Raw genomic sequence first — 13,045 nt, 5'->3', positions numbered from 1 at the left:
AAGAGAGCACACAGCAGAGCTGTCCATATAGCTCCCCCTCTAGCTCCACCCCCCAGTCATTCGACCGAAGGTTAGGAAGAAAAAGGAGAAACCATAGGGTGCAGTGGTGACTGTAGTTTAAAAATAAAAACCACCTGTCTTAAAATGATAGGGCGGGCCGTGGACTGGATACACCACAAGAGAAAGTAATTTATCAGGTAAGCATAAATTCTGTTTTCTCTTGTAAGGTGTATCCAGTCCACGGATTCATCCTTTACTTGTGGGATACCAATACCAAAGCTTTAGGACACGGATGAAGGGAGGGAACAAGACAGGTACCTTAAACGGAAGGCACCACTGCTTGTAAAACCTTTCTCCCAAAAATAGCCTCCGAAGAAGCAAAAGTATCGAATTTGTAAAATTTGGAAAAAGTATGCAGCGAAGACCAAGTCGCTGCCTTACAAATCTGTTCAACAGAAGCCTCATTTTTAAAAGCCCATGTGGAAGCCACTGCTCTGGTAGAATGAGCAGTAATTGTTTCAGGAGGCTGCTGGCCAGCAGTCTTATAGGCCAAACGGATGATGCTTTTCAGCCAAAAGGAAAGAGAGGTAGCAGTCGCCTTCTGACCTCTCCTCTTACCAGAATAGATGACAAACAATGAAGTTGTTTGTCTGAAATCCTTAGTTGCTTGTAAATAGAACTTTAAAGCACGAACCACATCAAGATTGTGTAACAGACGTTCCTTCTTCGACGAAGGATTAGGACTCAGAGAAGGAACAACAATTTCCTGGTTAATATTCCTATTAGACACAACCTTAGGAAGAAAACCGGGTTTGGTACGTAAAACTACCTTATCTGCATGGAACACCAGGTAAGGTGAATCACACTGTAAAGCAGATAACTCTGAAACTCTTCGAGCAGAAGAGATAGCTACCAAAAACAAAACTTTCCAAGATAAAAGCTTAATATCTATAGAATGTAAAGGTTCAAACGGAACCCCTTGCAAAACTGAAAGAACTAAATTCAGACTCCATGGCGGAGCCACAGGTCTATAAACAGGCTTGATTCGGACTAAAGCCTGACTAAACGTTTGAACGTCTGGTACCTCTGCCAGACGCTTGTGAAAAAGAATAGACAAAGCAGATATCTGTCCCTTTAAGGAACTAGCTGATAATCCTTTCTCCAATCCATCTTGGAGAAAGGACAAAATCCTGGGAATCCTAATCTTACTCCATGAGTAACCCTTGGATTCGCACCAAAAAATATATTTTCGCCAAATCTTATGGTAGATTTTCCTGGTGACAGGCTTTCTAGCTTGAATCAGGGTATCAATAACCAACTCAGAGAAACCACGCTTTGATAGAATTAGGCGTTCAATCTCCAAGCAGTTAGACGCAGAGAAATTAGATTTGGATGTTTGAAGGGACCATGTCCATGGTGGCACAGATGACATGTCCACTAGGTCTGCATACCAAGTCCTGCGTGGCCACGCAGGCGCTATTAGAATCACCGAAGCCCTCTCCTGCTTGATTCTGGCAACCAGACGAGGGAGGAGAGGAAACGGTGGAAAAACATAGGCCAGATTGAAGGACCAAGGCGTTGCTAGAGCATCTATCAGCACCGCCAGGGGATCCCGGGACCTGGACCCGTAAAGAGGAAGCTTGGTGTTCTGACGGGACGCCATCAGATCCAATTCTGGGGTGCCCCATAGCCGAGTCAGCTGGGCAAATACCTCTGGGTGGAGTTCCCACTCCCCCGGGTGAAAAGTCTGACGACTTAGAAAATCCGCCTCCCAGTTGTCTACTCCTGGGATGTCAATTGCTGAGAGGTGGCAGGAGTGATCCTCCGCCCACCTGATTATTTTGGTTACTTCCATCATTGCTAAGGAACTCTTTGTTCCCCCTTGATGATTGACATAAGCTACAGTCATGATGTTGTCCGACTGGAATCTGATTAATTTGGCCGCAGCTAGCTGAGGCCATGCCTGAAGAGCGTTGAATATCGCCCTCAGTTCCAGAATGTTTATCGGGAGAAGAGCTTCTTCCCGAGACCATAAGCCCTGAGCTTTCAGGGAGTCCCAGACTGCACCCCAGCCCAACAGACTGGCGTTGGTCGTTACGATGATCCACTCTGGTCTGCGGAAACACATTCCCTGAGACAGGTGATCCAGAGACAACCACCAGAGAAGAGAATCTCTGGTCCCCTGGTCCAACTGTATTTGAGGAGACAAATCTGCATAATCCCCATTCCACTATTTGAGCATGCATAGTTGCAGTGGTCTGAGATGTATTCGTGCAAAAGGGACTATTGTCCATTGCCGCTACCATTAATCCGATTGTCTCCATGCACTGAGCTACAGATGGCCGAGGAATGGAATGAAGAGCTCGGCAAGTAGTTAAGAGTTTTAACTTTCTGACCTCCGTCAGAAATATTTTCATTACTACCGAGTCTATTAGTGTTCCTAGGAAGGGAACTCTTGTGAGGGGGGAGAGAGAACTCTTTTTGATGTTCACCTTCCACCCGTGAGACCTCAGAAAGGCCACTACAACTTCCGTGTGAGACTTGGCTCTTTGGAAAGTCGACGCCTGAATTAAGATGTCATCTAGATAAGGCGCCACTGCTATGCCCCGCGGTCTTAGCACCGCCAGGAGGGACCCTAGCACCTTTGTGAAAATTCTGGGAGCAGTGGCCAACCCGAAAGGAAGAGCCAAAACTGATAATGCTTGTCCAGAAAGGCGAACCTGAGAAACTGGTGATGATCTTTGTGGATAGGAATGTGCAGATACGCATCCTTTAGATCCACGGTAGTCATATATTGACCCTCCTGGATCATTGGTAAGATTGTCCGAATGGTCTCCATTTGAATGATGGGACTCTGAGGAATTTGTTTAGAATTTTGAGATCCAGGATTGGTCTGAAAGTTCCTTCTTTCTTGGGAACCACAAACAGGTTTGAGTAAAAACCCAGCCCTTGTTCCGCCATTGGAACTGGGTGGATCACTCCCATTGTATGTAGGTCTTCTACACAGCGTAAGAACGCCTCTTTCTTTGTCTGGTCTGTAGACAAACGAGAAATGTGGAACCTTCCCCTTGGAGGGGAGTCCTTGAATTCTAGAAGATATCCCTGGGATACAATCTCTAAGGCCCAGGGATCGAGTACATCTCTTGACCAGGCCTGAGCGAAGAGAGTTTGCCCCCTACTAGATCCGGTCCCGGATCTGGGGCTACCCCATCATGCTGTCTTGGAGGCAGCTGCAGGCTTCTTGGCCTGTTTACCCTTGTTCCAGCCCTGGTAAGGTTTCCAGGCTGGCCTGGGTTGTGAAGCGTTACCCTCTTGCTTTGTAGCAGGGGAGGGTGAAGCGAGGCCGCTCCTGAAATTCCGAAAGGAACAAAAATTATTTTGTTTGTTCTTTATCTTAAAGGACTTGTCCTGAGGGAGAGCATGGCCTTTTCCCCCAGTGATTTCTGAAATACTGTCTTTCAATTCAGGCCCGAAGAGGGTCTTTCCTTTGAAAGGGATGTTCAAGAGTTTGGATTTTGACGACACATCGGCCGACCAGGACTTTAGCCATAACGCCCTGCACGCTAAAATGGCGAAACCTGAATTCTTTGCCGCTAACTTAGCTAGTTGGAAAGCGGCATCTGTGATAAAAGAATTAGCCAGCTTAAGAGCCTTAATTCTGTCCATAATGTCCTCATATGAGGTCTCCGTCTGGAGCGCATCTTCCAGCGCCTCGAACCAGAAAGCAGCTGCAGTAGTTACAGGAACAATGCACGCAATAGGTTGGAGAAGAAAACCTTGTTGAACAAAAATTTTCTTAAGTAAACCCTCTAATTTTTTATCCATAGGGTCTTTAAAAGCACAACTGTCTTCAATTGGTATGGTTGTGCGTTTAGCAAGAGAAGAAACAGCCCCCTCCACCTTAGGGACCGTCTGCCACGAGTCCTGCATGGGGTCAGATATGGGGAACATTTTCTTAAAAACAGGAGGGGGAACAAACAGAATACCTGGTCTATCCCACTCCCTAGTAACGATATCCGCAATCCTCTTAGGGACCGAGAACGCATCAGTGTAAACAGGAACTTCTAGGTACTTGTCCATTTTACATAATTTCTCTGGGACCACCAAAGGGTCGCAGTCATCCAGAGTAACTAATACCTCCCTGAGCAATAAGCGGAGGTGTTCTAGTTTAAATTTAAAAGCCAACGTATCTGAGTCCGTCTGAGGAGCAACCTTTCCCGAATCGGAAATTTCTCCCTCAGACAGCACATCCCTCGCCCCCATTTCAGAGCGTTGCGAGTGTATATCGGATACGGCTACCAAAGCGTCAGAATGCTCAGAATCTGTTCTTAAAACAGAGCTATCCCGCTTTGCAGGTAACATGGCCAGTTTAGATAAAAACACTGAGAGGGTATTATTCATACCTGCCGCCAATTCTTGCAAGGTAAAAGAGTTAGACGCACTAGAGGTGCTAGGCATCGTTTGAGCGGGCGTAACTGGTTGTGACAATTGGGGAGAGGTTAACGGGCTAACCTCATTACCTTCTGTCTGAGAATCATCTTGGGCCACATTTTTAAGTGTAACAATATGTCCTTTAAAGTGTATAGACATATCAGTACAAGTGGGACACATTCTGAGAGGGGGGTCCACCATGGCTTCTATACACATTGAACAAGGATTTTCCTTGGTGCCAGACATGTTTAACAGACTAGTAGTAAGACAAACAGGCTTAGAAATCACTTTAATCAAGTACAAACACACAAAAAACGTTACTGTGCCTTTAAGAGATAAAAAAAAAAGGTACACAATTTTGCAAAACAGTGAAAAATGCAGCAAACTTTTCGAAATTTTTACAGTATGTACCTAAAGCATTAGTAAGATTGCACCACTAGCAATAAAAACGATTAACCCCTTAATGCCCAAACCGGATCGACAGTAAGCCAACAAACCGGTTAAAACAACTTCAGCACCTTGCCACAGCTCTGCTGTGGCCCTACCTGCCCTTAGGAACCAGATTTGTGGGGAAAAAGCTTCTTATAGGCCCTCAAACTGCAGCAGGACCATCCATGTGAAACAGCCTGAACTTCTAGTCAAAAATAACTGCGCATCTGAGGCGCAAAATTAGGCCCCTCCCACCTTACTCCGGTGCTGTGAGGCCTAAAGAAACACTCCTAAGTGCTTTAATAATAGCCATGTGGGTAACAACCCCTGAAAGAAACCCAAAGGAACCTTCAAAGTGTCTCAAAAAACGATATTTTCAATAAAAAAACGTTTGCCATTAAGTAGTGTCAACCAGCATAAACTAGCCCTATTATGTAAGCTTGCAATTCCTTACTGAGTCTCTGAATACAGCTTACCCTTCCCTCATGGGGATCTTATCAGTCTTTTCTAGCATTATCACAGTCTTGTCTAGAAAAAAATGACTGAACATACCTTATTGCAGCCGTTCCCCCCAACTGAAGTTTTCTTGTACTCCTCAGTCCTTTGTGGGAACAGCAGTGGATTTTAGTTACAACATGCTAAAATCATCTTCCTCCCTGCAGAAATCTTCATCTCCTTTCTGCTAGAGAGTAAATAGTACACACCGGTACCATTTAAAATAACAAACTTTTGCTTGTAGAAAATAAAAACTACAATTCTAACACCACATTCACTTTACCCTTCCGAATGCTTAGAGCCGGCAAAGAGAATGACTGGGGGGTGGAGCTAGAGGGGGAGCTATATGGACAGCTCTGCTGTGTGCTCTTTTTGCCACTTCCTGTTGGGAAGGAGAATATCCCACAAGTAAAGGATGAACCCGTGGACTGGATACACCTTACAAGAGAAAATATTCCTTTTCAATTGCTCTCTCTAGGGAGCTGACTATCTAAAACTCGCCAGATCAAATGTGTTTTTTTACGCCGACCCTCACAGGGGCTGCCTGGTAGAATAATCTTTAAAAAGGGGCAGTCCCTGCAAGTGGCGGGATGTCTCTTAATGAAATTAATGGAGCTCGCTGAAAAGGAAAAAACTTTGCTGTGTAGGGCGAAGTTAGCAATGGAAAAGGGGCACACTTTAAAAATTGATTTCTGCAGCTAATATAACTCACATTACGCTGCTTTCTGTGTATAGCATCTAACTATCGCCTAATATTGTCATATGTATGTGTTTTTCAATTAGGGCACCTCGCCACATTTTCATTTGCGAGAAAAAAATGAGAACTAAAGGGCGGAAATGTTTACTACAAATAACAAAGGTAAGTGGTGCGCAATTCTAACCCCTGCACATACAATATTTTGCTCCCATAAAACAAAAAAAGGGATAAAACAGAATTTATGCTTACCTGATAAATTACTTTCTCCAACGGTGTGTCCGGTCCACGGCGTCATCCTTACTTGTGGGATATTCTCCTCCCCAACAGGAAATGGCAAAGAGCCCAGCAAAGCTGGCCATATAGTCCCTCCTAGGCTCCGCCTACCCCAGTCATTCGACCGACGGACAGGAGGAAATATATATAGGAGAAACCATATGGTAACGTGGTGACTGTAGTTAGAGAAAATAATTCATCAGACCTGATTAAAAAACCAGGGCGGGCCGTGGACCGGACACACCGTTGGAGAAAGTAATTTATCAGGTAAGCATAAATTCTGTTTTCTCCAACATAGGTGTGTCCGGTCCACGGCGTCATCCTTACTTGTGGGAACCAATACCAAAGCTTTAGGACACGGATGAAGGGAGGGAGCAAATCAGGTCACCCAAACGGAAGGCACCACGGCTTGCAAAACCTTTCTCCCAAAAATAGCCTCCGAAGAAGCAAAAGTATATAATTAAAAAAAAAAAAAAATTTGGTCAACAGGAACCTCATTCTTGAAGGCCCATGTGGAAGCCACAGCCCTAGTGGAGTGAGCTGTGATACTTTCAGGAGGCTGCCGTCCGGCAGTCTCAAAAGCCAATCTGATGATGCTTTTAAACCAAAAGGAAAGAGAGGTAGAAGTTGCTTTTTTACCTCTCCTTTAACCAGAATAAACAACAAACAAAGAAGATGTTTGTCTAAAATCTTCAGTAGCCTCTAAATAGAATTTTAGAGCACGGACAACGTCCAAATTGTGTAACAAACGTTCCTTCTATGAAACTGGATTCGGACACAAAGAAGGTACAACTATCTCCTGGTTAATATTTTTGTTGGAAACAACCTTCGGAAGAAAACCAGGCTCAGTACGTAAAACCACCTTATCTGCATGGACCAGATAGGGCGGAGAACACTGCAGAGCAGATAACTCAGAAACTCTTCTAGCGGAAGAAATTGCAACCTAAAACAAAACTTTCCAAGATAATAACTTAATATCTACGGAATGTAAGGGTTCAAACGGAACCCCTTGAAGAACTGAAAGAACTAGATTAAGACTCCAGGGAAGAGTCAAAGGTCTGTAAACAGGCTTGATTCTAACCAGAGCCTGAACAAACGCTTAAACGTCTGGCACAGCTGCCAGCCTTTTGTGAAGTAAAACAGATAAAGCAGAGATCTGTACTTGCAGAAAATCCTTTCTCCAAACCTTCTTGTAGAAAGGAAAGAATCTTAGGAATTTTTATCTTGTTCCATGGGAATCCTTTAGATTCACACCAACAGATATATTTTTTCCATATATTATGGTAAATTTTTCTAGTTAAAGGCTTTCTAGCCTGAATAAGAGTATCTATTGCAGAATCTGAAAACCCACGCTTTGATAAAATCAAGCGTTCAAACTCCAAGCAGTCAGTTGGAGGAAAACCAGATTCGGATGTTCGAATGGACCCTGAATAAGAAGGTCCTGTCTCAAAGGTAGCTTCCATGGTGGAGCCGATGACACATTCACCAGGTCTGCATACCAAGTCCTGCGTGGCCACACAGGCACTATCAAGATCACCGAAGCCCTCTCCAGATTGATCCTGGCTACCAGCCTGGGAATGAGAGGAAACGGTGGGAATACATAAGCTAGGTTGAAGATCCAAGGTGCTACTATTGTATCCAATAGAGTCGCCTTGGGATCCCTGGATTTGGACCCGTAACAAGGGACCTTGAAGTTCTGACGAGAGGCCATCAGAACCATGTCTGGAATGCCCCATAATTGAGTTATTTGGGCAAAGATTTCCAGATGGAGTTCCCACTCCCCCGGATGCTCCTCCATCGCCAGGGAACTCCTTGTTTCCCCTTGATGGTTGATATATGTAACAGTCGTCATGATGTCTGATTGAAACCTTATGAATTTGGCCTTTGCTAGTCAAGGCCAAGCCTTGAGAGCATTGAATATCGCTCTCAGTACCAGAATGTTTATCGGGAGAAGAAATTCTTCCCGAGACCATAGACCCTGAGCTTTCAGGGGTTCCCAGACCGCGCCCCAGCCCACCAGACTGGCGTCGGTCGTGACAATGACCTACTCTGGTCTGCGGAAGCTCATTCCCTGTGACAGGTTGTCCAGGGTCAGCCACCAACGGAGTGAATCTCTGGTTATTTGATCTACTTGTATCGTCGGAGACAAGTCTGTATAATCCCCATTCCACTGTCTGAGCATGCACAGGTGTAATGGTCTTAGATGAATTCGTGCAAAAGGAACTATGTCCCTTGCCGCAACCATCAAACCTATTACTTCCATGCACTGCGCTATGGAAGGAAGAAGAACAGAATGAAGTACCTGACAAGAGCTTAGAAGTTTTGATTTTCTGGCCTCTGTCAGAAAAACCTTCATTTCTAAGGAAACTATTATTGTTCCCAAGAAGGGAACTCTTGTTGACGGGGACAGAGAACTTTTTTCTATGTTCACTTTCCACCTGTGAGATCTGAGAAAAGCTAGGACAATGTCCGTATGAGCCCTTGCTTTTGACAGAGACGACACTTGAATCAGGATGTCGTCCAAGTAAGGTACTACTGCAATGCCCCTTGGTCTTAGCACCGCTAGAAGGGACCCTAGTACCTTTGTGAAAATCCTTGGAGCAGTGGCTAATCCGAATGGAAGTGCCACAAACTGGTAATGCTTGTCCAGAAAGGCGAACCTCAGGAACCGAAAATGTTCCTTGTGGATAGGAATACGTAGGTACGCATCCTTTAAGTCCACCGTGGTCATGAATTGACCTTCCTGGATGGTAGGAAGAATCGTTCGAATGGTTTCCATTTTGAACGATGAAACCCTTAGAAACTTGTTTAGAATCTTGAGATCTAAAATTGGTCTGAATGTTCCCTCTTTTTTGGGAATTATGAACAGGTTGGAGTAAAAACCCATCCCTTGTTCTCCTAATGGAACAGGATGAATCACTCCCATGCTTAACAGGTCTTCTACACAGTGTAAGAATGCCTGTTCGAAGATAATTGAGACCTGTGGAACCTTCCCCTTGGGGGTAGTTCCCTGAATTCCAGGAGATAACCTTGAGAAACTATTTCTAGCGCCCAAGGATCCTGAACATCTCTTGCCCAAGCCTGAGCAAAGAGAGAAAGTCTGCCCCCCACCAGATCCGGTCCCAGATCGGGGGCCAACACTTCATGCTGTTTTGGTAGCAGTGGCAGGTGACTTGGCCTGCTTACCCTTGTTCCAGCCTTGCATCGACCTCCAGGCTGGCTTGGTTTGAGAAGTATTACCCTCTTGCTTAGAGGGTGTAGAATTTGAGGCTGGTCCGTTTCTGCGAAAGGGACGAAAATTTGGTTTATTTTTAGCCTTAAAAGACCTATCCAGAGGAAGGGCGTGGCCCTTTCCCCCAGTGATGTCTGAAATAATCTCTTTCAAGTCAGGGCCAAACAGTGTTTTACCCTTGAAAGGGATGTTAAGCAAAAGCGCTCTGCGCGCCACGATAGCAAACCCTGAATTATTCGCCGCTAATCTAGCTAATTGCAAAGCGGCATCTAAAATAAAAGAGTTAGCCAATTTAAAAGCTTGAACTCTGTCCAAAACCTCCTCGTACGAAGATTCTTTATTGAGCGACTTTTCTAGTTCTTCGAACCAGAAACACGCAGCTGTAGTGACAGGAACAATGCATGAAATTGGTTGTAGAAGGTAACCTTGCTGAACAAACATCTTTTTAAGCAAACCCTCTAACCTTAAATCCATAGGATCTTGAAAGCACAACTATCTTCTATAGGAATAGAAGTGCGTTTGTTTAGAGTAGAAACCGCCCCCTCGACCTTGGGGACTGTATGCCATAAGTCCTTTCTGGGGTCGACTATAGGAAATAATTTCTTAAATATAGGGGGAGGACAAAAGGTATGCCGGGCCTTTCCCACTCCTTATTTACTATGTCCGCCACCCGCTTGGGTATAGGAAAAACATCGGGGGGCACCGGAACCTCTAGGAACTTGTCCATCTTACCTAATTTCTCTGGAATGACCAAATTGTCACAATCATCCAGAGTAGATAATACCTCCTTAAGTAGTGCGTGGAGATGTTCTAATTTAAATTTAAAAGTTACAATATCAGGTTCTGCTTGTTGAGAAATTTTCCCTGAATCTGAAATTTCTCCCTCAGACAAAACCTCCCTCCTGGCCCCTTCAGATAGGTGTGAGGGTATGTCAGAACAGATATCATCAGCGTCCTCTTGCTCTTCAGTGTTTAAAACAGAGCAATCACGCTTTCTCTGATAAGTAGGCATTTTGGAAAAAATGCATGCAATAGAATTATCCATTACAGCCATTAAGTGTTGTATGGTAATAAGTATTGGCGCACTAGATGTACTAGGGGCCTCTTGTGTGGGCAAAACTGGTGTAGACACAGAAGGGGATGATGCAGTACCATGCTTACTCCCCTCATTAGAGGAATCATCTTGGGCAATATCATATCTATGGCATTATTATCCCTACTTTGTTTGGACATTATGACACAAATATATCACATATATTTAAAAGGGGAGACACATTGGCTTTCATACATATAGAACATCGTTATCAGATGGTTCAGACATGTTAAACAGGCTTAAACTTGTCAACAAAGCACAAAAAACGTTTTACAATAAAACCGTTACTGTCCCTTTAAATTTTAAACTGAACACACTTTATTACTGAATATGTGAAAAAGTATGAAGGAATTGTTCAAAATTCACCAAAATTTCACCACAGTAACTTAAAGCCTTAAAAGTATTGCACACCAAATTTGAAAGCTTTAACCCTTAAAATAACGGAACCGGAGCCGTTTTTACATTTAACCCCTATACAGTCCCAGGTATCTGCTTTGCTGAGACCCAACCAAGCACAGAGGGGAATACGATACCAAATGATGCCTTCTATAAGCTTTTTCAGTGGTTCTTAGCTCCTCACACATGCATCTGCATGCCATGCTTTCCAAAAACAACTGCGCAATAGAGGCGCGAAAATGAGGCTCTGTCTATGACTAGAAAAGGCCCCCAGCGAAAAAGGTGTCTAATACAGTGCCTGCCGTTTTTATTAAAACAATCCCCAAGATTTAACAACTATTAAAAGTAATAATCTGCCAAATATACTTAGTAAAGTAATCGTTTTAGCCCAGAAAAATGTCTACCAGTTTTTTAAGCCCTAATGAAGCCCTTTATTCTTTTACTTAAACTAAGAAAATGGCTTACCGGTTCCCATAGGGAAAATGACAGCTTCCAGCATTACCAAGTCTTGTTAGAAATGTGTCATACCTCAAGCAGCAAAGTCTGCCCACTGTTTCCCCCAACTGAAGTTACTTCATCTCAACAGTCCTGTGTGGAAACAGCCATCGATTTTAGTAACGGTTGCTAAAATCATTTTCCTCTTACAAACAGAAATCTTCATCTCTTTTCTGTTCCAGAGTAAATAGTACATACCAGCACTATTTTAAAATAACAAACTCTTGATTGAAGAACAAAAACTACATTTAAACACCAAAAAACTCTAAGCCATCTCCGTGGAGATGTTGCCTGTGCAACGGCAAAGAGAATGACTGGGGTAGGCGGAGCCTAGGAGGGACTATATGGCCAGCTTTGCTGGGCTCTTTGCCATTTCCTGTTGGGGAGGAGAATATCCCACAAGTAAGGATGACGCCGTGGACCGGACACACCTATGTTGGAGAAATAGAGGTTTAAGAAAGAAGATATGTATGCGTGCTAGAAGCTAAGGGGATACTATTAAACTAAAAATAAATCCTAAGGATAAATATCAGACCAGAAAGATTGTGTACAATAAACAGATTTAATTATTAAAAGAATCTACCTAAAATATACTCTTTATGATACACATATAGATTGGTAATAAATAGACTAAAGTGCTTAAGCAGTACAGCAAAATCATGTATCCCTTAAAAACCCATATAACGGAACGGCCATGTTAAGTTCATTTTACGAAAAAACAACAATTTCGCTTTGTATTTTGTACTTATAAATACAATTTTTATGTGTTTTTTTGCACACTCAGTGTTCTTAAATTACAATTTACGCTCTGCATATTTAATACGATTTATTCCTGTGTAATTTGCATTCAACATCTTAGCTTTTTGGTAAAATACGATTTTCGGTGAACAATTTTTGTTACGAATTTTGATGCACCTTAACAATAAATTTTTTCCAGTGTATTTTGATGTGAATGGTTCAATTATTAATTTTCTTACAAAAATGCAATGTACGCTCCTGAGCAAGACACTCAGTTTTCAGTATGTGGCTTTATATAACTCCACCAGGGAAATAAGACAAGCATTCTTAAATAATCTTGCTAGCCTCTGTAGACTCAGCCCATTTATATGGGCATGCTTTTGAGTACAATAGATTGTGGCAATCAACAAAAGCCCATACATTATTAATACTATGCATCTACTATAACAATTAATTGTGAACCGATTAAAGGGAATTTCATTTTACAGTACAATGTCACTTTCAAGGATGATAATTCATAACACTAAACTATGGATGTTTGTCCCTGACTGAACAATTATATATATATACACTTGGTTTTTTTTAAAAAATATTAATATGTTTTGTTTTACTTCATTAAAAGGTCCATTATTCATTATTATTAAATAGACAGTGCAATGTAAAATTGTTTTTATACTAATGTGTTTTCAATGACTTGTTATACCAGCTGCAGAGTATAAAATGTATGAGAAATTGCATTTTCAGTTTTATTTGTGTATATGAAGCA

The 13,045-nt window shown here is 42.8% G+C and overlaps 1 protein-coding gene across 3 annotated transcripts in view; it reads right to left on the bottom strand.

Annotated features, from left to right (window-relative positions):
* XIAP (X-linked inhibitor of apoptosis) overlaps nucleotides 1-13,045 on the bottom strand; it is a 186,158-nt gene that overhangs the window by 85,870 nt on the left and 87,243 nt on the right. The window lies entirely within an intron of this gene.

Source organism: Bombina bombina, chromosome 1, assembly GCF_027579735.1.
Source record: "Bombina bombina isolate aBomBom1 chromosome 1, aBomBom1.pri, whole genome shotgun sequence".
Lineage (NCBI taxonomy): Eukaryota > Metazoa > Chordata > Amphibia > Anura > Bombinatoridae > Bombina > Bombina bombina.
This window is presented reverse-complemented; position numbering and strand designations above follow the sequence as displayed.